Below are 23685 nucleotides of genomic sequence, written 5' to 3'. Positions count from 1 at the left end.
GATATTTACTTTAGACTTTATAGTAACAAAAATAAAAAAATGGAAATTGTGTGACTATTCAAAAGTAAATGGATGGCAAATAATTAATATAATTTTAAATCAATAGATTATTTTTGAATGATAAATTGATAAATATATTTAGCATCATGGCTATGCTTAAGACATGTTAAGTGAATGACTTAATGTCATTTATGCAAATTAATAAGTGACCACAGATCTTTTGGGAAATAAAGTCCTGACTTTTTTGTATATCTGAAATAATTCAAGCTCTAAGGCAGTGGTTCTCAACCTGTGGGTCCGCAACCCCTTTGGCAGTCAAACGACCCTTTCACAGGGGTCGCCTAAGACATGCTGCATATCAGATATTTACATTATGATTCATAACAGTAGCAACATTACAGTTATGAAGTAGCAACGAAAATAATTTTGTGGTTGGATCACAACATGAGGAGTTGTATTTAAAGGGCCAGAAGGTTGAGAACCACTGCAAGGCAATTTATTTACTTTCCATTTTTTTCAAATATTTTTTCAATCGTTTTGATTTTTTATTGTAGTAAAATATAGCTGCCATAAGGTTTACCATTTAATTATTTTTAAAGTATAGTCAGTATATAATATATTAGTTATATTAACTTCATGTGTACAATATAGTGATTTAACATTTTCATACCTTACAATGTGATCACCTTACTAATTCTAATAATCATTTGTTACTGTACAAACTTATCACAATATTATTGACTATATTCCCCTTCACTTATTTCACCCATCCACCATTCCTTTCCCCCCTGACAACCATCCCTTTGGCCTCTAAGTTTCTGTTTTTGTTTTGTTTTGTTTGTTCAATTGTTTTGCTTTCATAGATTCCACATATAAGAAGTTTTTTGTAGTAGCTCAGATGGTGACAAAATTAAAGACAGATATATTCTTTCCATCACTCTCCCATCTTGATCTTAAGTGATTGTTTATGCAAGCCCTCAGTTTTGGTAACCGGGCCTTTATTAAGGCAATAAATGGTTTTCACATCTCGGTCATACAATCAAAAGGACTTACTTAGAGACAAGGAAGCATAATTCTAGTGTTCCAATGCAGTGCTAGAATTAACTGTGGATGAAAGTTTTGCCACGTGCAACTAATACTAACTAATGCCCATAAAACAATATGTTTTGTTAGAATTAAACACAGTATTTTTAATGTTCTTGGATTCAACACAGCTTGAACTTATGTCTTGAGTTAACAAGGCCACACCTTATTAATTGCAGCAAAGGTGCCACCAACACAGTCCGATGACACTCCTGAACTTCAAGCTCCCACTGCCTCTGCAACTATCTGGTTTTGATTACACAGATTCCACGTGATTTATTGTCTAACATTTTGTTGCCAGAGAAACTAGATCAACTTACAAAGGCAACGCATGGTTCAGCTCAACATATTATTTTTCTTTTACAACCTCATAGTTCCTCGATTCATAATCTTCAATTTGGCATGAATATAAGTAAATTAAAAGCAGAATGTTTACGAACGTGATTAGAAGAAACCTGATGATTTTCAAGTTACTTGGAACATTTTAAGAATTTACTTAAAGATTTCAGAATAATGTAGAACAGTTAAGAATCAGGAAGAAATTATTTACAGAGCTAAGAATTGACATATCGTGACTTTTTGTATTTTGCACACAAGAATAATTTTATCTTTTTAATGGAAAAATAAGAAGACTAGCTATACTTCCATGGTACTTCAAATGCTCTACAGCATCCTTTAAATAAATTATCTGACTTAAGAACGATCAACTGTAACCATGAAAGTTTGAGCAGTTGGCCATAAAATTAAATACTGAGTGTTATTGCTAACACAATTTATTCTTTAATATACTTTCCAAAAATTCTATCAACCACTAACTCATATGAAATATCTCAATGATCTATTTTTAGTTTAAGTTCTCTAAGAATAATTCTTTTTCAATATTATGCACTGATAATTTATTTGACAGCAATACGAACTTTAACAATGTTTAAACAAAATTTTATTATCATTATTCAGGTATTCCATATTCTTAGGTACATGTAATATTAATATTACATCTTAAATTAATATTTTTATATTTTCATCTGGTATCCATATTTGTAAGTAAAAAAAAATGTAGACAATGCCTTCAGAAGAATCTTTAATCTTCAAACAATACTGCATGAATGTAAACTGATTAAAACAGAAATATGTTTTCAGAGTACCCCAAGTAAATCTTTCTCATTAACTCCTATTTTATAAAGTAGATATTTACCAAATGGTAAAAATGATCAAGCCTATATTTAATTTCCCAAATTATTTGTATATATCCCAACCCATGAGACTTCTTTTCTAACTCACTAAATTTACACTAAGATGCTGTAAAGGTAAAAGCAAATGTAAATCATGTACAGATAAAAAACAACATTTAATTTCAACTAAATACATGAAATGTAATATTTAATTATCATTTGTAAAAAGAAAATTATGTTGGCAAACAATTTAAACCAGCTATTACCAATCCTAAAACCCCTAGGAAAGAAATATTCAATGTAAAAATGGAAATATTACCTAGTATTTTCAAAATATCTATAGTAATAAAGTGTAATATGCAAATCAACCAAATGATCGAACAGCAGAACAACTTTTGGATGACCACGCTATGACAGGCACTGGCACCAGGACAACCAAGGAAGGTGCGATGTGATTGCCCCACGATTGCTCCACAGAGAGAGGCCCAGGCCACCGGGCATCAGGGTGATCGATTGGAGGCAGGGGGCTCCACAATAGCCCCAAAGAGCGAGGCCCAGGCTACCCGGCTGGTGGCGCTTCAGCGGGTGAGCGGGGCCTCCCTCTGTGGAGCCATCGATGGCAGATCCCTGTGACTGATAGCCCCACAGAGAGTGGGCCAGGCCACCCTGCTGGCGATGCTGTGGCGGGTTGGTGGGGCCTCCCTCTGCAGAGCAATTGATCTGGGGGCCCCACAGAGGAAGGCCCAGGCCACTGGCCAGCAGCGCTGTGGTGGGTGTGCGGGGCCGGCCAGGGATCACCCTGAAGAGGGAGGCCCAGGCCAACCAAGCGATTGCACCCTATGCCTGTCATCCGCAGAGGTAGACGACCAATGGCCTCTAGTAAATAATAAGCAAGCTTTTTAAAAAAGTGGTCAAGATATGATGAAAAAAGAAAACTTTGACAGAGAGTGAAATGCCTGCCTAATATAGGTAGCAAATGTAAATACCTAAGGGAAGAAGTGGAGACTACAGCTGATATAGCCAAGAGTCTAATTTGTCAAAGGACCTAGACTTCAAGTCTATTAAACATCTGCATAGTCACCTTTAGTTTTAGGGATAACAATAGCTACCCGTTACAAAGTGCAGACTATAAAATACATCTTATGGCCTTTAATCCTCCTAACAACCCAGGGAAATTATATTATGAACTTCATTTTATGGTTAAGAAATCAAGATATGCCGAAGTTAGGTAAATGACTGTGGCCAAAGTGAAAGCCTAGATTGCAGGGCATAGCAAAAAGGGCTTAAGACAGGTTTTTTAAAGGTGAAACCGTCTCCGAGTGGGGCGTAGACTTCCATGGTCATAGCAGCTGAGTTTTGACCCCTTCTCTGCTGCCTTTGCCCAAAATCATTACACACACACACACACACACACGAACACACACACACTCCTACAGGGGAACCAGGAAGAAGTTATCCATGGCTTTTACAAATGACTGCTCCCTTTTAAATTAACCTCAATTCAAACTTTATCTTAACTTCAGATCCTTCCAGGAACCCAAATGACATCAATTTCAGACAAGTGATAAGATGTAAACCCCAGGAAAGGGATCTCCAGGGAGAAGTGTCACAGGAGTCTGATCCTAGTGGCTGTGCACCATGCACAATGCGGGCCTAAAGGTCACACTGCATTCCGGCTACTGTGGAAGTTATACAATTCTTGTGTCTTGAATGATATATTGGCAATGCTGATGGCTTTCTGTCATAGCCAAGGACTAAATCTGGGAGAAAAATAAGTGGGACTAATGCTAATAGAGTTTAAAATTAAAAAATAAATCGATATAATACAAGATAAAATTCACCTGTATATTATCAAGTGATTTTTAAGAAAAAGAAGACTTTTCTAGTTTAGATTACCCAAGAACTTGGTCTTTAAACATCTTTAATTGGGCATTTGCTCTATTGTGGGAATAAGCCTCACTCTTAAACTGGTGTTCCAGCCACAGTGTGGAGTGTAAGATTAATTTCTTAAATGCAGACTATAGAAACATTTACCAAAGTGAATTCAGCAGAACATTAATCCTTTGAGATGCTCTTGACAAAAAGGCTCATCATCAAAAAAGAATGGTAAATGATCCTAATCCATGTCCAACACAAGAAAGACTCTTAGAATTCCTATAACAACGAACCCCAGTATCTCCCAAACTTCTTTCAGTCTCATAGCACGTACTAGTATTCCAAGGAACTATGTTGGCAGGAATGAGTTGATTGTTTCTAAAAAAGCATTTCCTGCCCCTGAGAGTAAATAATGTGACTCTTCACAGTGTTACTCCCATTTATGGCCAAGAGTGATAAGCAATTCTTCCAGCCCCACTGGTCTTACCTGAAGTCAGTAATGTGGGGGGACAAATTGAAATGTCAAGAAACATCTGGATGGTGAAGTACAGAGAAAACATCCTGGTGTGTGAGACTGAAAGGTGAATTTTCTGACTTGTTAGACCCAATGATCCTGTTTCACAGTTAAATTTCAACAAATAAAGTGCAATTTTTCATCTCCTAGAAATCTCTATGGACATTAATTTCCATTGTCTTAAAAACACCTTGTTTCTGCCATTAACAAAGATCTGTCAAGTGGCAAATATTTTATTACATTATTTTGACTTTTCATTGCTACTGTTTACATAAGATCAATAATATTTATCGGGTTCTTGAGATTTCACATTTACTAGTAAATAGCTAAGAACGTTAACGGAATTTACCTTCTGGAAAGAGAGAAAACTATGGGGAAAGTATTCGTTCATTCTTACAAGTATCTACTGTGTGTTGGGCATCACATCCAAAGTCTACTGTTTGGGATTTCATGTTTTATGGTAAACAGGAGGAATTTAGAAAAATTTAGCTATTTTCCATTCTAAGATGATAAAAGTGAATTTCTCAGAATAAACTAGGACTTACTCTTAAATCTGTCCACTATAGCAAGCAGCCCCACACATTAGCATTACTCTATCACACATTATGGTTGGCTAACCCATTTCAGGTAGGTACATTATTTCATTTTCACAATAACTCCAGGGTAGACATGAGTATTTCCTTAAGTCCCCAGACTTTTCCTCCGTTTACACCTTGTGTCAAATTACATTCTAGTTTTCCCCCAATCGGGCCATATGTCAAATTATATGCCAAATTACTTTAGAACCTAAACTGCAAAAAGAAAACAGTTCAAGTAATACAGATGCTTAATTATCAGATTCACTGAGTGCTAAAAAGCTTAAATGAAAAGTGAACCTAAGGTAGGCAGGGAGTTACGTAGCAATGAGTGAGCTCCTAAAGCATGTCCAATGTTACGATTTGTCTTGTTACCAGCCATAATCCTATTTAGTGGACAACCCTATCTAGAAGGTGTTATCACTCCCACAGAGAAACCAAGAAACCTTCCTGTGATCTCTCAGGTAATTTGTTCACTGGGATTCGATCTGGATCTCTTCGATCCCAAAACCTGTTCTTGCATTTTAAACTAGAGCTTCAGATTTTGCTTCAACACCTCAGGGTGCAAAAAAAGATGCCACGCTTCCTTACTAAAAGTAAATTGCTCTAAAATTATTTTGATTGTGGGAGAAATGTACTCAACTGCAAATCTGGACAGTTTTCTAAATAAGATCTGTAAGTCGCAGTAGAATGGGTTGCTATAATGGTCCTCTGAGGGTAGGTATTTGGCTGCAAAGATAAATGTGCTTCAAGTTTATTTTTCTCTGGTTAATACATAAAACATAGATTTCCTCTGGTAGTTTTAAATATCAGAACTACATGCATTTTATCATTGAGTCCTTATAGCAACCAGATAAAACAACCATGGAGATTATTTCCATAATGCAGATGGGAAACTGTCTGAGAGATGTGGAATAACTGAGTTATACACTCAGTTATTGGCTTTGAGGCTTGGCAACTTGACCCAAGAACTTGTGTACTTGATGTCTATAAGCCCTTAGGCACTTAAAATGCATGAAGACACACACTGGGTGCTCTGGAGTAGTATGGATGTGCTGATAATAAGAGAGAAAAAAAACACCTTTCTGCAATAGAGGCACTCTGAACAAAACAACAGTGTTTACTCCTGAAACGATCCCCACACACGTCTATCCACTTTGACAATCATATTGATTATAAAAAAAAGAAAAAGTCAACGTATCTATATTACATCAATTGTGAAACAATCCTACAATGCTATTCGTTTAGAAAAGTAAACCATAAGCTTGATTTTATAATGTAATGAGGAAATACTGTTTTGGACTCGATGTTTGTCCTCTAAATTCATTCGTTGAAGCCCTAATCCCGAGTCCTTCAGAATGTGACTGTATTTGGGGACAAGGTCTTTAAAGTGGTAATTAATTTAAAAGGAGGTCATTGGAGTGGGCTCTAATCCAATGTAACAGATGCCCTCAGACGAAGAGGAAATTAGGACACTGATAGGTACAGAAGGAGGAATATGTGGAAACAAAGGGAGAAGATGACCATGCACAAGCCAAAAAGAGAGGCCTCAGGAGATGATCTGATCTCAGACTTCCAGCCTCCATTTAAGTGGTGCTCTCTTTACTTAGAATAATGGTTCTCAAACTTGGCTGACTGCAGGGCTCTCTGGGGAGCTTTAAAGAAAATATTGGTGCTTGAGCCCCACACTAGATGTTTTGATTTAATGGATCTGGGTGTGGTCTGGACATCGAGATTTTAAAAGCTCCCCAAGTGCTTCTCATTCCTCTATGTCACACAGAACCCAAGACTGAAAACCCTGGCTTAGAGAGCAGTCCACTAGGTAAAATTAATCTAAGGAATGAATATCAGATATATCCACAAGGTGGCATATTATTGCACTTCAAAGAATTAATTGCAAAATGTTTCCAAAATGCAAGTGGGTACCATTGCATGCAGAATCAGATTTAGATGCAAATTATATTAGACAGAAGCACTGAAAACATGAGCCACAACCTTCTAATCCTGTCTTCAACAAGGGGTCCACTCTGGCCAACAATGAGAATACTCTTGGCCGCCGGGTCTTTCACCCACTATTCCCCCTTGACAGAACTGAGGCCTCCCCATTCCCTCTCCACTACCCTTCAGGGGCCTTTTGAATTCTTTGGCAAGTAGGGTACTAAGACAGATGCTTGCTACTATACAAAGCATAGAGTCTTTATTCAGACATGCATGTGTTCAGTTCCTTGTCTTTTACAGATGGGCACACTTATATACTGAGCAATTGCTCCAATTTAATTGTTGATAAGAGACATATCAATCTCTTCTCAAATCTGGGAATGTATACTAGCATCACAAAAAGATTTAGCCTATTCTTGATTGCTTTAAAAAGGTAAAAAGCTTTTAACCATTAGAGAAAATAGGCTATATTTTAATGGTATCTTTAAAAATTTTCTCTTGTCCACTAGTGAATGGCCAAGAGGGTTAGGGGCAGGTAGATAAGGCAGAAGAGTTTTAAAGGCAAATATTCAAGGGAACCATTCCTTGCCCCCTCCACAACCTGATATTTCTGCTATCAAATCTCTGACTAGTTGTATAAGGGTTTTTGTTTCCAAGGAAACCACTGACATCTATGGAATTTAAGGAACATAAAAAAAAGAACTATGCCATATAATTTACATCTGGAGATAAATGTGAATAGCTAGCTGTCAAAACCATTATACACACACAGATAATTCTGTGATTTTTTTAGCCCTATTTTTCTCCATCTAGCAAAGATGTAAATAAATACACATTTGAAATGACACAATTAAAAATTAAAAAAGACCCAAAAGACAGCTATTGCACCATATCAGGTAAATTAAGATCTAGTTGGAACCAACAAAATAGACCAAAGGCAGATCTTTTCAGCAATTGAGTGAAAAATATAGAAACCTTTATTTTGCTGTGTAAAGGGTTTTCTTCTTCTTCTCAAAGATCGACATCAAATTTTATGACTGCAGCTTCCCACAATGGTGAAATGTGTTCAAAGTCAGGGAGACAGCATCCGATCAGAAAAGGGGACAATAAATACAGCACTCATTTCAACTCTAGGCCTCCTGGATGATTAATTGAAACCACTGTTGTATAACATCCAAATAACAGCTCATTATGAGATTTATATATTGGCATCAAGATTCTATGAGGAGCCATTTGAGATTTGACAACTCTTAAACAAATAACCCATTTTGAATATTAGCAGGAAATGCTGAGGATATATGGGGAAATTTAAAGCATATATAAAATGGTATCATCAGTAAAATTACAAGAATGCCAAAGTGAAAAGAAGAAAAAAATGGCAAGAAGGAAATTCTACCTTTTTAATCAAAATGACTATTCCCTCCTTCTTGAAATTCTTTTTTTAGGTGACCAGGATATGCTCTCTCCTGCTTCATATTCCTCCTCATCAGCTACTCATTCTCACTTGCTTCCTTCTTTTTAATTGTGGTAAAATATACATGCCATAAAACTGACCATTTCAATGACTGTCAAGTGTACAGTTTGGTGACATTAGGTAAATTTACCTTTTTGTGTTGTGCAACCATCACTACCTTTCATCTCCATAACTTTTTAATCCTATCTACCTGAAAGTCTGTACCTATCAAACAATAACTCCCCATTCTCCCTCCCCAACCCTGTGGAAGCTGCCATTCTATTTTTCTGGCTCCCTGAATTTACTCTTCTAGGTATCTCATATAAGTGGAATTGTAGAATATTTGTCATTTTGTGTGTAGTTTATTTCTCTTGAATACTGTCTTCAAAGTTTATACATATTATAGCTTGCATCAACATTTCATTTCAATTTTAAGGCTGGATCCATTGTATGTATATGGTATACTTTGTATATCCATTCATTAATGATGGGTGTTTGAGTTGTTGGTACCTTTTAGCTATTTTGAGTAATGTGCTATGAATACTGGTGTACCACAAGTATCTGTTTGAGGTCCCTGCTTCCAAGTCTTCTGGAATATTCCATTCTCAAACTCTTTTACTGACTCCTCCTCAGCTCCTCAAAGCCTAAATGGAGGTGCCAGGGTTCAGACATTAGACCTCTTTGTTTTGTGCCTATATTCCTTAGGAGACCTCACTTGGCTTTGAGCTTTAAATAATCAAAGTTATAACATCATGGCCAATATTTCCCCTGAATTTCAGGTTTGTACGTCCAAATATGACATCATCCAGTCAAGTTTAATTAGGCATCTCAACCTTTAAATATTGAAAAACCAAACTGGATTTTTCTGTGTAAGGGTGCTTCTTCCTTCCCGTCTCAGAACATGGCAACTCAATTTTTCCACTTTCCCAGGTCAAAACACTGTGACTTGTCCCTGAATCCTTACTTTTTCTCATGCCTCACATCCAGTGCATTAACAAAGCCTGCGGTTCAACCCTCAATACATATTCAGATTCTCACATGTGTCTCTACACCTCCTGGTCATCATCAACACTGCCCAGGATATTTGCAAAAGTCATTTAGTTGGTCTCTTTGATGCTTCCTTTGTCCTCTGTGGTCTACCCTCAACACTGGCCAGTGATGCTTTTAAAAGCTAAAGTCAGATCTTGTTTCTCCTCTGCTCAGAAACTTCAATTTCCTTCTCATTTCCCTAGAGAAAAGCCCAAATCATTAGCATGGCTTATGAAGCCCAAAACAATGCGGCCCCTGGCCCCCTCTCTGACGTCATCATTCTTTCTGTCTTGAACTCCACTGTAGCCACACTGGCCTCCTTGCTATTCCTCAAATATGCCAGGCATGTTCCTACCTCAGATCCTTTGCTCTTACAATGCCTTCTTCCCGGAATGCCCCTCCTTCCCTTAATTCTTATTTCTACTTACATGACCTCACCTCGCCAAGAGAACTTACTCCAGATGGCTCTACAAAAGAGCAAGCCTCTTCACAACTCATGGTCAATCGTGTCTGTCCTGCTTTATTCCTCTCAGGGGGACTTATCTGTTATCTGCACCCCCCCCCGCCCCCCGAGGGGTTCCAGAGCCTGTTCACATGGCAGAAGCTGTGGTATACACTGCTTTCCAACTCTGTGTTCGGTGACACCAGGTTGTGGTTCAATCCTAGTAGGTTAAGAATATTTACTACCCAAAGGAAATTAGGGAACACAACAAATCAGTGAATTTCTTTCTTTCTTTCTCTTTCTTCCTTTCTTCCTTTCTTTCTTTCTTTCTTTCTTTCTTTCTTTCTTTCTTTCTTTCTTTCTTTCTTTCTTTCTTTCTTTCTTTCTTTCTTCCTTCCTTTCTTTCTTTCTTTTTCTTCTTTCTTTCTCTTGTTCTCTCTCTCTCTCTCTCTCTCTTTCTTTTTGAAAGCCAGTTTACCAGCACACCCCCACTTCAAAATAGGATGTTATATGAGAGCAGAGCTGTGTGTCTTTTTTGTTCATTGCTATTTTCCCAGTGCCCAGAACAGTGCCTGGCAAAAACAGGCACTCAATGACCCTTTGTCAGATCAATAAAGAATGAATAGCCATCATTTCCATATAGGACTTAGGAAAACAGAACCTGCTGAATTTTTAAGATTTCATTTTATTCTAACCTATCTTCTGGCATATAGTGTCACCAGAATCAGGTTATTATAAATTCTCGAATTTAACTGTGACATGGATATTTACAAGGAATCCGTATTCAAAGGAACATCACACATCTGAAAGAAACTGTCCTTTACCAACAAAATGCACTGCTTAATTGCCAGCTCAGCATATGGAGCAGTTTCCTTTGCCCAAACACAGTTTGAAAGTAAAACTACAGAACTATCCTTCAGTGATATTGCCGCAAGCATGGAGAGCTGAATGTCGGCTGAGTTGAGTTTCACGTACTAAAAACTGGAAGAGCTGCTAGGCCAGCCTAGAATTGCTTTCAAGAAGCCTTTTGTCCTTTCTTTCCTTTCTGTTTGCATAGCTCCTTACCTTGCTTAGACTGTGACCTGGTTTTCTAAGTTCACCTGCTTTGCTATGACCAAGGCAAACCTGCTGGACATGGATTTTATAATCTGTAAGATGGAGTGCCTTGACTCGATTAACTTCTCATTTTAGTTGGAAACAAGGGTCAGCAGAATGCATATACCTACCATCATGTATTCTCACCCCCAACTTCATAGATGAGGAAGTAGAGGCACAAAATGAAAGAACAGCTTTCTTAAGCTCCTTAATGGCAGAGCCGACATCGAGCCCCTATCTAGCTGTTTCCATTCCCATTAACTTTTCAATACATCTCGGGTTGAAATACTTCCTCAGAATCCCGAGGATAAAGAAACTACCTTTGCCAGCAGCATGTCTGAAACCTTTCTGACATGGCCGAAAGCAAAACCATACACTTTGTGCTGTGACCCAGAACACACACTCAAGTACATGAAGAAAAAGTTTCACAAAACACCTTGCTCCGCATAAGACACTGACGGTTTTCATTCTCGTCAGGCATATTCCATTTGATTAGTTCTGCCCATGAGCCGCTAAATTGATCTGCAGGGTCAGGAACCACTAATAGATCAGAAACCAGAGTGATAAACTCTCTTCTTAAACAGCAAAGATCCTTTTGAAATGAAGATCTAGAGAGCATGTGTTTATAGCAGTGATTTCTAACCATATGAATTTTTAAAACATGCAATGCCTGATTATTTAGTCAAGAGTCACTGAGCTCTTTTCCCTTAGATTGTCAAATAAATAAAAAAAATGACAACAACCAATGTAGCAATAGCCGTGTGGTGTGAATGAATCAAAATTATACATTTTTTCAGATTGGTCAAAAATATAAGATATTATTGGGTGTGCTGCAGAATTTTGGTAGTTAGTTTATGTGTGTCAGGAGATAAAAAAAAGCTTGAAAATTGCTAGTCTATAGCATAGACGAGATGTATTACAATAGCACCTTGACCTCTACCTGTCCCTCATCAGCCTGAGAGGGAGGGAGAAAGAGCGAGAGCATGAAAGGAAACATAAAAAATACATGTTAGATTTCAAAGGACAAGATAGATGTCTTTAACATTTAGCTTTTACCTTTGGATAAAAATCTCCCAACCGATCTTCTTTTTTTAAATTTGAAAAATTTCAAAATTGGTAACGTGAACAAAGGCCGTATGCAGAAAATCCTATCGGGAGTTTATGTATTGTGTTGGGAGTTGACATTTAAAATCCATTAACTGAGTAACGCATAGAAGCTTTTCCATTTCTTACAAATGTTACTTCAAATCACAGCAGGCACAGAAAACAGTTCATCTCAACTAGATCATGAATTTTTATATAAGAAGAAGCTGTGAAAAACAGAAATAATACGAATGCGTAGATAAATATTTGCGAGGTGCCTGGGTCTTTTGATAAATAATTTCTGCTCCACAAATGGTCTTCTTTTATGTTCTGTGAGCCCCCACAGAAAGTCTTCTAGGCAATCTGTCTTCCTTTGCATTGCCTTCCACCCTAAGATTCTAAGCTTTTCTCACTCCATACTGATGCCTTTACACTTTCTAATCTTCCACTGCTAGTCCTGCTGCTTTCTTTCTAGTCAAGTCCATGGTCTTCTCTTTTTTAGTTTTCCTCCTCCGGGCCTTGCACCTCTTTCTGTGAGGTGGTTATTCTGCAATCATTCTGGAATACTCCAGAGGGAGCTCCTCTCTCTTTGGTCCCTGCCTTATAGAAATGCTGCTGGGGAAGCCAGGATCTGCCAGAGTGGCCTGCAGAAGATGCCCCCTATGGGGTCCCCAGGCTAGAAGGCATCCATCCCTTCCAGCACCTTGGATGCCAGCTTGGTCATGTCTACCTTCATGACATGTTGTTGTTTTTGTTTTTTAAAAAAATATATTTTATTGATTTTTTACAGAGAGGAAGGGAGAGGGATAGAGAGTTGGAAACATTGATGAGAGAGAAACATCCATCAGCCGCCTCCTGCACACCCCCACTGGGAATGTGCTCGAAACATGGTACATGCCTTTGGCCGGAATCGAACTTGGGACTCTCTACCTTCATGACATGTTGTTGTTTTTGTTTTTTAAAAAAATATATTTTATTGATTTTTTACAGAGAGGAAGGGAGAGGGATAGAGAGTTGGAAACATTGATGAGAGAGAAACATCCATCAGCCGCCTCCTGCACACCCCCACTGGGAATGTGCTCGAAACATGGTACATGCCTTTGGCCGGAATCGAACCTGGGACTCCAGTCCGCATGGCAACGCTCTATCCACTGAGCCAAACCAGTCAGGGCCATGACATGTTTTGAGCAGCTAAATGAAACATCACCTAAATCCAGCACTCCCACTGAAATTTTCAATACATTCCAATCATTTTTAATAAATTCTGTTTTTATTTATCCAATTGAGCTTGGGTTTTCTTTTACAACTTAAAGATTTTTAAACTGGTATGATTAGCAGCTTATTTCTTCCCCATCAATCCACAAAACCCCTTTCAGTCAAACCCCTGATCCAATTTCTATTTATAAGAAACTTTTCCAAGTTAAGTGAGCAAAATGAAAACCAAATGCAAATCCAGCATGAAGCTTTTAATAATAATATATACAAAAATAATGACAATAATACCAACAAGAGTGGTTAATATTTAGTGAGGATTTATTATATAGTAGTAATAAGTTAAGGCAGTGGTGCTCAAATTTTGCTGCAAATTTACTTTTCAAAACTGATGTGCATGCCACACTTATATCAATTAAATTCTTCCACCACCAGAATGTCTGGGGGTGGAGAACAGGCATCAGCATTTTTTTAAAAAGTTTCCCAGATCGTTCCAGAGGCAGATAAATTTAAGAACTCCTCTGCTAAAGCTTTGCTAGTGAATTATTTCATTTAATCCTTATAGCAATGATATAAAATACTCATCTATCATCATCATCATTATTACTAGTAATAATATCATGACTTAACCAATGAGGAAGAACTCTGAGTTGACTGAGGTTCTTGAAAACCAGCAAGAAATCGAAAGGGGGAAGAGCGAAGAACATGGAAAATCCACAGAGAAAGCAGTCTTTGGTAGAAATGCAGCCAAAGCCAGAGTATTCCTAGTGTCTACGACTGTCCTCAAGAGATGCATTTTAGGATCTAATAGCGGTTTATCAGCTGAGCACAGCTCTGTTCATTTGTCATCATTCCATAGCTATTTATCAAACCGCATCCATACATGATGCACAACCAGTAGGCAGGCTGGGGGCTGCAATTAAAAAGACTAGCCTGAGAAACGCTCCATGTGGCTGAGGAACTGACTTGGACTCATGATGCCTGGGGCTGTGGGGAGGGGGATAAAGTGTAGACAACTGTCTTTAACAAATACTGAGAATGAAATTTCAAGTCAGGCCAATAAACTTGAATGAAAAGGCAAACTTTATTACAATGTTACCAATATAGCTCTAACAGGCTTATAAGAAACTTGGCTGAAATATTGTTGGGAGAAGAAAAAAATATCCTTTCCTACACTACAAACTGTGAACAATTTTGAATCATCAACAAACCATTAATGTTACAAAACTGAAAAACTAAACTACTGAAATTCCATGATATTTCTGAGATGAATGTAAGTAAGATACTGTTTTCACAGGAAACACCGATAGCAACTTTCTTGAAAATAACTTTGATTTTCCCTTCTTTTTCTTTCTCACATTTTCTGGTAGATAATTGTTAACCCCTTTTAGTAACGAAAGCAGTATTTGGGTTCTTACTCTATGGCAAAATTTGCAAGCAACGGTTGTGCTGTTATATATCTGAAGAAGAAGAATTATAGGTGACTTTTTTGTCTTCCTGCATTGTCAGAGATAAAATAACGATACTCTTTGATTTCAAAGAAACTATTTTGACTTTTAAAGAATAAGACAAAAGTTTCAGGCAGATACTCAAATAGAAAATTGCTAGTTTTATGTCAATTTCCATGAAAGAGGCAAAAGCTACTGAATGGCACCTATACTTCCCTATTTGCCAATACTCTCTGTGCTAGAAAGGAAGTACTTAAAGAATTAAAATTGGGTTTAGAGAGGATAAACGGTGATGGCTGGAAACTTTACCGGGGGTGGTGAACACACATACGGTGTAAAGATGATGTGTTGCAGTACTGTGCACCCAAAACCTGTATAATTTTGTTAACCAGTATTACCCCAATTAATTAATTAATTTCCCACATTGAACTCTCTGTGCTAGAAAGGAAGTACTTAAAGAATTAAAATTGGGTTTAGAGAGGATAAACGGTGATGGCTGGAAACTTTACCGGGGGTGGTGAACACACATATGGTGTAAAGATGATGTGTTGCAGTACTGTGCACCCAAAACCTGTATAATTTTGTTAACCAGTGTCACCCCAATTAATTAATTAATTTCCCACTTTGGTGGTGAGTCAACATATCATGCTATACCCTACCAGATATTCTGTGTTAAAAACAAATATTTTGTCCCTTATTCAGCATGCTTAAACAATCTTCAAAAAATGAAAGTGCAAACACTGCGTTGAGTATTTCTTCAGTAAGTTTTTCACACCAAAACAAACTGACATTCCACACCACTGGTCCCAGGTGTGCTGGTCTCCACTAGTAACTGTGCAGAAAGAACTCTTACGCCCTTTGGGCTTCACAGATGGAATGATTTCCATTGCAAAACATGTGAGGTATCAGGTCTTGTTTATCGTGTGTCAAAGATACTATTACTTATGTTGATGAGGTTCAAGAAATTTTGCAGGTAATTTCAAACACATTTTAGCTATGTAGAATTGCTCAGTAAGTTTGGCATTGTTATTGTATTCCAACAAAAACAAAGCAAGACCCTATATCCAACTGCCTATATATTTGCTCAAGGTTTCTGTCTTTTAACAAAAGTGGAAGCGTTGAGGGCATGGCTTCAACTACGATCGGCTGCTTTATTGTGTTTTACAACATCTACAACAGAGAAACTTTTAATTGGGGCAATTAATTGACACTATGACACAGCTAAATAATCAAGGCAGCATCTGGTGCGGGCACAAGGCTCCACTTCCTACCTTGGGAGCTTTGGCGTGTTTCCCACATCTGGCATCCTTGACAAGGCTGAGATCTAACAGCTCCGTCTCCTGGAAGGCAAAAATGTGAAACTGTTAAGCATCCACACAGACCTCTTTGTTTTCTTTTCTTTGTTGGATCTCTTTTCATTTACATCACTTTAAAAAAATAATATCTTGAGACCTGCCTGAAGTTTTCTCAGAAGTTGGGATATTTTTCCTTTTATACTAATGATGTATTGAATTGTAATGGAAACAAAAAAAAAGATAGCAAACTTTTAACTACTCAGGTTAATATATATTCTATATATCGTCTAATTGTGGGTATAATGTTGTGTGGAGTGGGCCCCTAGTCTATTGTACAAGTCATTCCTAAGTCCTGATGAATCCGGCCTTCTTGTTTTCCTGTTGAAAAATAATCTTAAGAGTCACTCTGGTGTAAGTGAGGCCATGTGAGTGGGGTGAGGGATGAGGGGGAAAGGGTAGAAGATGATGCTCCTCCCAACAGCTCACAGAATACCCAGCTCACCTGGCCATGGTAAATGAGATGAATCTGCCTCCCCTAGCCACCCCAACACAAGCCTTCTGCACACATACCTTACACCTTGATCTTTTCCTTCATTTATTATATATTTCTGAAGACCTATAATATGCAAGTTACTCAGAAGTACAAGACAAAATATATGATTGCTTCTCTGGATGGACTTGCCATCAAATAGAAGACTAAGAAATGCATTTACTGAAGAGCAAGGAGAAAGTGTCAAGGTCAAATTTAAAGTTAACTGCTATGGAGGTCGGCAGAGCAAAGAGAGCTTTCCCCTATTGGCTCAGAGAAAAGGCCCTGGAGGAGTGACTGAGCATGGAGAGGGGAGGTGGGGAGGGAGGGGGCTTATCTCAGTTGGAGGGTACATCAGCAAAGATCCAGAAAAGCACCAGAGGTTTGAGTAGAACCTTGAGGTATCCATGACCTTTAAACACTTAGAGAAGGAGAACACTGCAGGAGAAAGGGGTAGGGAGGAGGAGAAAAACAGAGAGAGATCCAGGAGTAAGAAACAGTAAGAGGAAAGGCATAATGGCATCACAAAATGGGACTGGCCTGGGCAACATTCAGTATTCCATTGCTGGGGCCCTGAACATGTGAAGAAAAGTCACAGGAGATGACACAGAAAGATACTACCACAAACCTCTGAGTGGGCTGAAGGGAAGACAAGAACCAGTGCCCTCTCTTCTTTTGCTCATCTTGATCTAGTTTGCTTTTCCCATTTTTCTTATTTTTAACCCATTTCCAGTTGTGTGTGATTCTGTGGGAATCCTCCCAAACCCTGAAGTATGACAGGCAACAAGCCAGCAAGGAATTTGCAGGATAAAGTAACTGGTGCCATGGTTCCTCTAAGGCCACACCATCCACAATAGTAAAGATCACTTTATAAATGTTAGAAAACAAGAGTATCAACAACAGGACTCAAGGCTTCACTTAAGCAAACCCTATATAATAAAAGCCTAATATGCTAAGTGTCCGGTCAGCCAGTCAGCCATTCAACCAATCAAAGCATAATATGCTAATGATTTGCTAAGGCTGCTCAACTGCTTGCTATGATGTGCACTGACCACCAGGGGGCAGACACCAGTGGGTGCGAGCAGGATGGGCGCCATCAGCCTGTGGGAGCGGTGGTGGGAGCGGGTCTGCCAGCAGACAGGGGGCCAGGGGCCACGGAGGGAGGGACTGGGTGGGGATGCGGATGATGGGCCAAGACCGGCCCCATGCCCACTGCAGCCATGCAGCCCACAGTCCCTTCCAAGGTGCATGAATTTGTGCTCTGGGCCCCTATGTATAATAAAGTCCTCAGACATGAGGAAGTGGTGCTTCTGGCCCAGGTTCTTTACCTCTACAGCAACATCAACCAAAACATTTGTTGGAAGAGGAGAAACAAGAACTAAGCTTGAAGACCACACTGAGTGGAAATTGGAGAAAGGAGAGAGCCCAGAGGCAGACAAAGATGAGAGTGATAGTATGGAGGTAGCACTAAGAGAAGAAAATAGAGGAGTTATAAACAACTCTGGGATTTCCATCTTCCTCACTGGGACTCAAAACTTTGGGCAAGATGATAGTGCATTATGGAGATGTTGGTTTGAGTCCCTCAAACCAACTGAATGCGGCAGTATGTCAGGTACAGTCTAGGTACTGAGAAATCCCTCTCTCTCTCTCTCTCTCTCTCTCTCTCTCTCTCTCTCTCTCTCTCTCTCTCTCTCTCTCTCTCTCTCTCTCTCTCTCTCTCTCTCTCTCTCTCTCTCTCTCTCTCTCTCTCTCTCTCTCTCTCTCTCTCACACACACACACACTCACACACACACAACCACAAAGAACTGATACCTGTGTTGAGATGCCCATGCAAAAAACCAATTCTTATACTCTAAAGGAGACATCTCAAAGTGCCCTGCAGACATGGGACATGAGGGCTATGGCATCTTTTCAGCCAATTTATAAGCATTAGGAAGAAATTTTGCAGCCTTACAATTCTGTGTGTTTGGGGGTGGGGATGTCCAGGGAGAGGAAAGAGCAGGTGTAAATGCAGAGAGGTTACAAGTCACCGGGGATACACAGTAGAGGTGCCTAGAGAGTTAGCACAATCACTCCTAGCCTCAGCAGTTGTTAACTGTGTGTTCTCTTTATAATTATTCATAAAATGCTGACATTTATGTTTAATGCACTTTTCACATATGTTGCATGATGTTTTACATGTAGGCAAAAAAAAAACCACAAAAAATCCCACACACATACACAAGGCATTTTTCCAATTTTATAGCAACATTTTCTATTCAGGAAAATGCTTCCCAGTTGAACAAACAATAGACGTAAATTTTACTTGTTTGTTTATACACACAAAGCCCAAATTGAGTTCACATGGAACTAGACCTTAGCAGGCATCATTATACAGTCTTTTATACTACACATAATGAACGGTGTTTTCTCCTTTCTGCTCAAGAGGAAATGCTCATTCCCCAAGTCACAGAGGGGTAGTTAATGCCAGATGCCCGAGGGATTCATTTCACATCACAAAGACGGAGAAACTCGCCAGCGTATAACACTGTGTGTGCAGGAAAACCTCCACGGGGCTCTGTCAATGTGGGTAATGTAGCATGGGAAAGACCCGGGTGGGAAATCTGCCCGTGGACTCATTGGGCAAGAAAGTGATGATTAAAATAGTGTCTTCCACTTCTATTAACATGCAGCAGCCACCCCCTCGGGGGCTTAACTGCATCCTATTCTCTCCTCCACTAACAAGAAAATGAGGAACCCGATGCACAGGACCACAAAACTGTTCCTTGTGTCATTAAAACTTTTTCTAGGTTAATTTTCTTGTGCTAACAGTTTAAACAAACCACTCTCGCTATTAGAAAGCAGGGAAGTGGCCCCCTTTTCAATTCATTTACGAATTACTGTTTTCCTTTTAAGAAACAGAGGTCATGTGACTTTAAGGGTAAATAGGGGTCTGAATAAGGGCCCTAAAATTACCCAGTTATGTATTCAGCCAGTCACCATACCATGCCCAGCATCAGTTTTATCATCTATAACATGAGTCTGATCATACTTCTCAAACCTTAGCCTGCATGACAGTCCCCTGGGAGACTTAAAATACACATTGCCTGGCGCCATCCACCAGTTTCTGGTTCAACGGGACTGGGGCAACCTGAGAACCTGCATCCCTAATAAGCTCTCAGGTGATGCTGATGCTACTTGTATGTTATTGTATGTTGTATGAAGAATCTAAAACTGTCATTTCTTTGTATATAGTAGAACTGTCAAAAATATCACACCTACTGAACATAAAAGTATGCCCAATTTCAGTTTAATTTGATTTAATTGAAGAAAAACAAGAGCCACCAACTCCTAATAAATGTCTTTAGCATCACATTGTACCCTATACAAGTAAAAGGTCTCTAGTCATTCAGAAATGTAAGCAACCACTGAAATCATTTTGTTTGCTGAAAACACTATACTATCTAACCTTTACATTCTACTTTACAACATCGTTAGAAAAGCAAAAGAAGGAAAATTTTTTAAAAATATACTTTATTGAATTTTTTACAGAGAGGAAAGGAAAGGACAGAGAGTTAGAAACATCGATGAGGGAGAAACACCGATCAGCTGCCTCCTGCACACCCTCCACTGGGGATGTGCCCGCAACCAAGGTACATGACCTTGACCGGAATCGAACCCGGGACCCTTCAGTCTGCAGGCCGATGCTCTCTCCACTGAGCCAAACTGGTCAGGGCAAAAAGGAAAATTTTGGTTCTCTCACTTCAAAGCTCACCCCACAATGGAAAGGGTATTGGGGTCCACAAAGGCCTGTGGGCTTCCTGGACTAATAAAAGAACAATGAACTAACAGGCCCCCTTTATTTTCAAGGTACACAATGCCCCCCCCAGGAGATCACACTCCTGCCCCCCCCAATACATCCGATTGAAGTGTTGATGGATGACAAACTTCCCCCTTTCTCAGTACTCATAAAGGTGAATCAACAGTAATCAAGAGTTTATTTTTGACATTTTGAATGAGTGATGAGAGAACTGAGATAAGCAAGCTAAGGAACGACTAAATTGACTCTGCTGTTTACTATTCAGCAGAAAGATTTTAATCCATCAGCTACAAGCACACTGTGAGGTAGATGAGCCATGAAATGCACTGCAAACTCAGGGAAGAATACAATTCAAAACTCAAGTCTTTTCCAGAATAGCTATTTCTGTGCTAAATTCCATTAGCTGCCCAGTATAATAACGTGCTTCAAGTTCACACAATATATAATCAGAGCAGCAATTACAGTCATAAACATTTCACAGGGAAGATATTAATGGCTGGGTGTGTGTGAGGGGGAGGGGCGATTATGTGTACCTTCACATGGGGTACACTCAGTAAGTTGTTCAATCTCCATTTGCCAAAAGTAGCAGACAGTAATATGCTTTACTGACAGTCCAACCTCCCTAAAATGCTCAATATTGAAAAACACTATCGTACAGTCCTTAAAATGGAGGGATTTAATTTAAAGAGAAGCAGATGGCACAGACAACTCATTGTTCTTAGCTTTAGCCCACCTCTGAGGGAGTGAAAAATATGTGTAGGTACTTTTCCAAAGAAAAAATCCCTGCGCTCCGCTTCACTTGGTCTGGTCTCTGTTCCCTCGCCTTGATTCCCGTCTTCTCCTCCAGAATCTGCACCAGAGTCTCAGTGTAGGAAACACCAATGGAAAAGAGATGCACAGACCATCACCAACAACCACAGCGGAGAAAAGAGAACAGCGGTGGATCTGAATTTCTTTAAACAAAACTAGCATAAGTGCAGTGTGAATTCCATCAAACAAGGAGGCAGAAAACTTAACTGGGAATTGTCATTTGGAATCTACGCATTATTAAGCAAGTTACTACAGATGTCTGTGCCTTCTATGCTTGTTTGTCAAAGAGAGCTGCAGATGCCAGCAAAACCTTCCTCACTGGGCTGCTGTTAAATCAACTGAGATATTTAACTAACATCTCTGCTTAGCAAGCAGGGAGAACTGCAGAGGGATACATTGTTAAGCTTATGATATTTCCAATTCCAAGTGAGAGAGAAAAGATGCTAGCCAGTACAAAAGCCAAGAACAGGTAGGTAAAGAATGTAACTAATGGAATAGGGCAGAGATGATGGGCTCTCACTGCCATGAGTATGTTACCCTTTATTGCAGTGGTTCTCAACCTTGGCTGCACATTAGAATCACCTGGGAATCTTTTTAAAATCCTGATTTCTGGGCCTCATCCTCCAGAAATTCTGTTTCTTTGTTATGGGGTGGGGCCACAACATTAGTAACAAAGAAACAGAATTTCTGGAGGATGAGGCCCAGAAATCAGGATTTTAAAAGGATTCCCAGGTGATTCTAATGTGCAGCCAAGGTTGAGAACCACTGCTTTATGGCAAATGGGAAGGGATGGTGCAGGTGTAATTAAAGGATCCAATCAGATGACTTAAATTTAACCTCAAGCGAGATGAGACTTTCCCACAGGATCTAGAAGTGAGAGATGTGAAGCAGTGGCCATGCTGGCCTGATGACTATGTTGTTTATTGCCCATGAAAAGGGAAGGCCTCTATGAGGAAAGGGCCTCAGTCTTACAATGACAAAGGACTGAATTGTGGCAACAACCAGAAGGAGGTTGGAAGAACTCCAACTGCAGATGAAAAGCAGCCTTGCAGACACCTTTCATACAGCCTTGGGGGACCCTAAGCAGGTGAAACCCTGCCCATTCAAACTGTAAGATAATAAATGTGTTGTTTTAAGCCAGGGGTCCTCAAACTACGGCCCGCGGGCCACATGCAAATACAAATATTGTATTTGTTCCCGTTTTGCTTTTTTTACTTCAAAATAACATATGTGCAATGCGCATAGGAATTTGTTCATAGTATTTTTTTTTAACTATAGTCCGGCCCTCCAACGGTCTGAGGGACAGTGAACTTGTCCCCTGTTTGTAAAGTTTGAGGATCCCTATTTTAAGCCATTAAGTTTGTGGTACCTTGTTCTGCAACAATAGATATACAGGGCCCCAATCGTTTCCAAGTGCTAATGTATTTAATTAGAAAGGAATTGGGATGAATTTATATATCTTGGCACTCTAACCCAGCATAAAAATGACTGCAATGCTGCTATCTTTCTTAAACACAGCCAACATGAAACAATTATTATAAATGAATCATAGAATTTTGGAATTGAAACATATTTCAGATGAGGAAATTGAGTGCCAGAGAAAATATATCAATTGCCCCAAATCACTGAAATTGGGTACAGGATAGAAAAAGAATCCATTTACTCCCAGATGTAATTTTTGCCCTAAAAGATTATTTTTTAGTATTGATAAAATAGCAGGAGTATTTAACTGAGTTATACAAATGGAAGAAAGAGCACATGTCTTTGTTCATGTATGAGAAAAGCCATCGGATAAATAGAATGCAATGCTAGCTACCAAAGACTGTGTCTCCAAAAGGCAATATAAATGGTATTGGCAAATTTCTAGTTAATTTTTTCTTTGTAGATAATCAGAAAGATAGTTCAACTTCTGGTTATGCAATAGCCAAATTTTCTCCTTCTTAACCTTCTTCTCTAGCTCCCGAGAAACTTTTACATATTCATCTAAGAATGAAAGTTGCTTACGTTGAAAGCTAACGCAGATAACCGTAAAATTATATCCATAGCATCGAAGCTTTATTAAGATATAGAATTAATAAAACAATTGTTATAGTATTTATGTTTATAACCTGATGCATCTATGACTGTGGGGAGAACGCACCACACAACTTCCAAAGTCCTGGAGTATATTATATCTGAAAATAGCTTCTTGCAGTTTTTAAAAAATGATGAATGAAAAGCATGTGAAATTTAAAATGAAAGTAATTGGCTGTACTTTAACCTTATTTGGTTGACATAAAAACTGAGAAAAAAGTCTTCGTAATCACCATGGAAAATATATATACTAAAGAAG

At 38.9% G+C, this 23685-nt stretch overlaps 1 protein-coding gene across 2 annotated transcripts in view; it reads right to left on the bottom strand.

Annotated features, from left to right (window-relative positions):
- Positions 1–23685, bottom strand: part of PLCB1 (phospholipase C beta 1) — a 631360-nt gene that overhangs the window by 382176 nt on the left and 225499 nt on the right. For both annotated transcript variants that reach the window (XM_015560268.1, XM_006758081.2), the window contains exon 2: positions 16191–16259. The gene's annotated coding sequence lies outside the window, so the exon portion shown is untranslated. The remainder of the gene's footprint in view (positions 1–16190; positions 16260–23685) is intronic.

This window comes from Myotis davidii, unplaced genomic scaffold (assembly GCF_000327345.1).
Source record: "Myotis davidii unplaced genomic scaffold, ASM32734v1 scaffold32, whole genome shotgun sequence".
In the NCBI taxonomy this organism is placed as follows: domain Eukaryota; kingdom Metazoa; phylum Chordata; class Mammalia; order Chiroptera; family Vespertilionidae; genus Myotis; species Myotis davidii.
The sequence above is the reverse complement of the archived record's forward strand: the minus strand, read 5'-3'. Positions and strand labels throughout refer to the sequence as shown.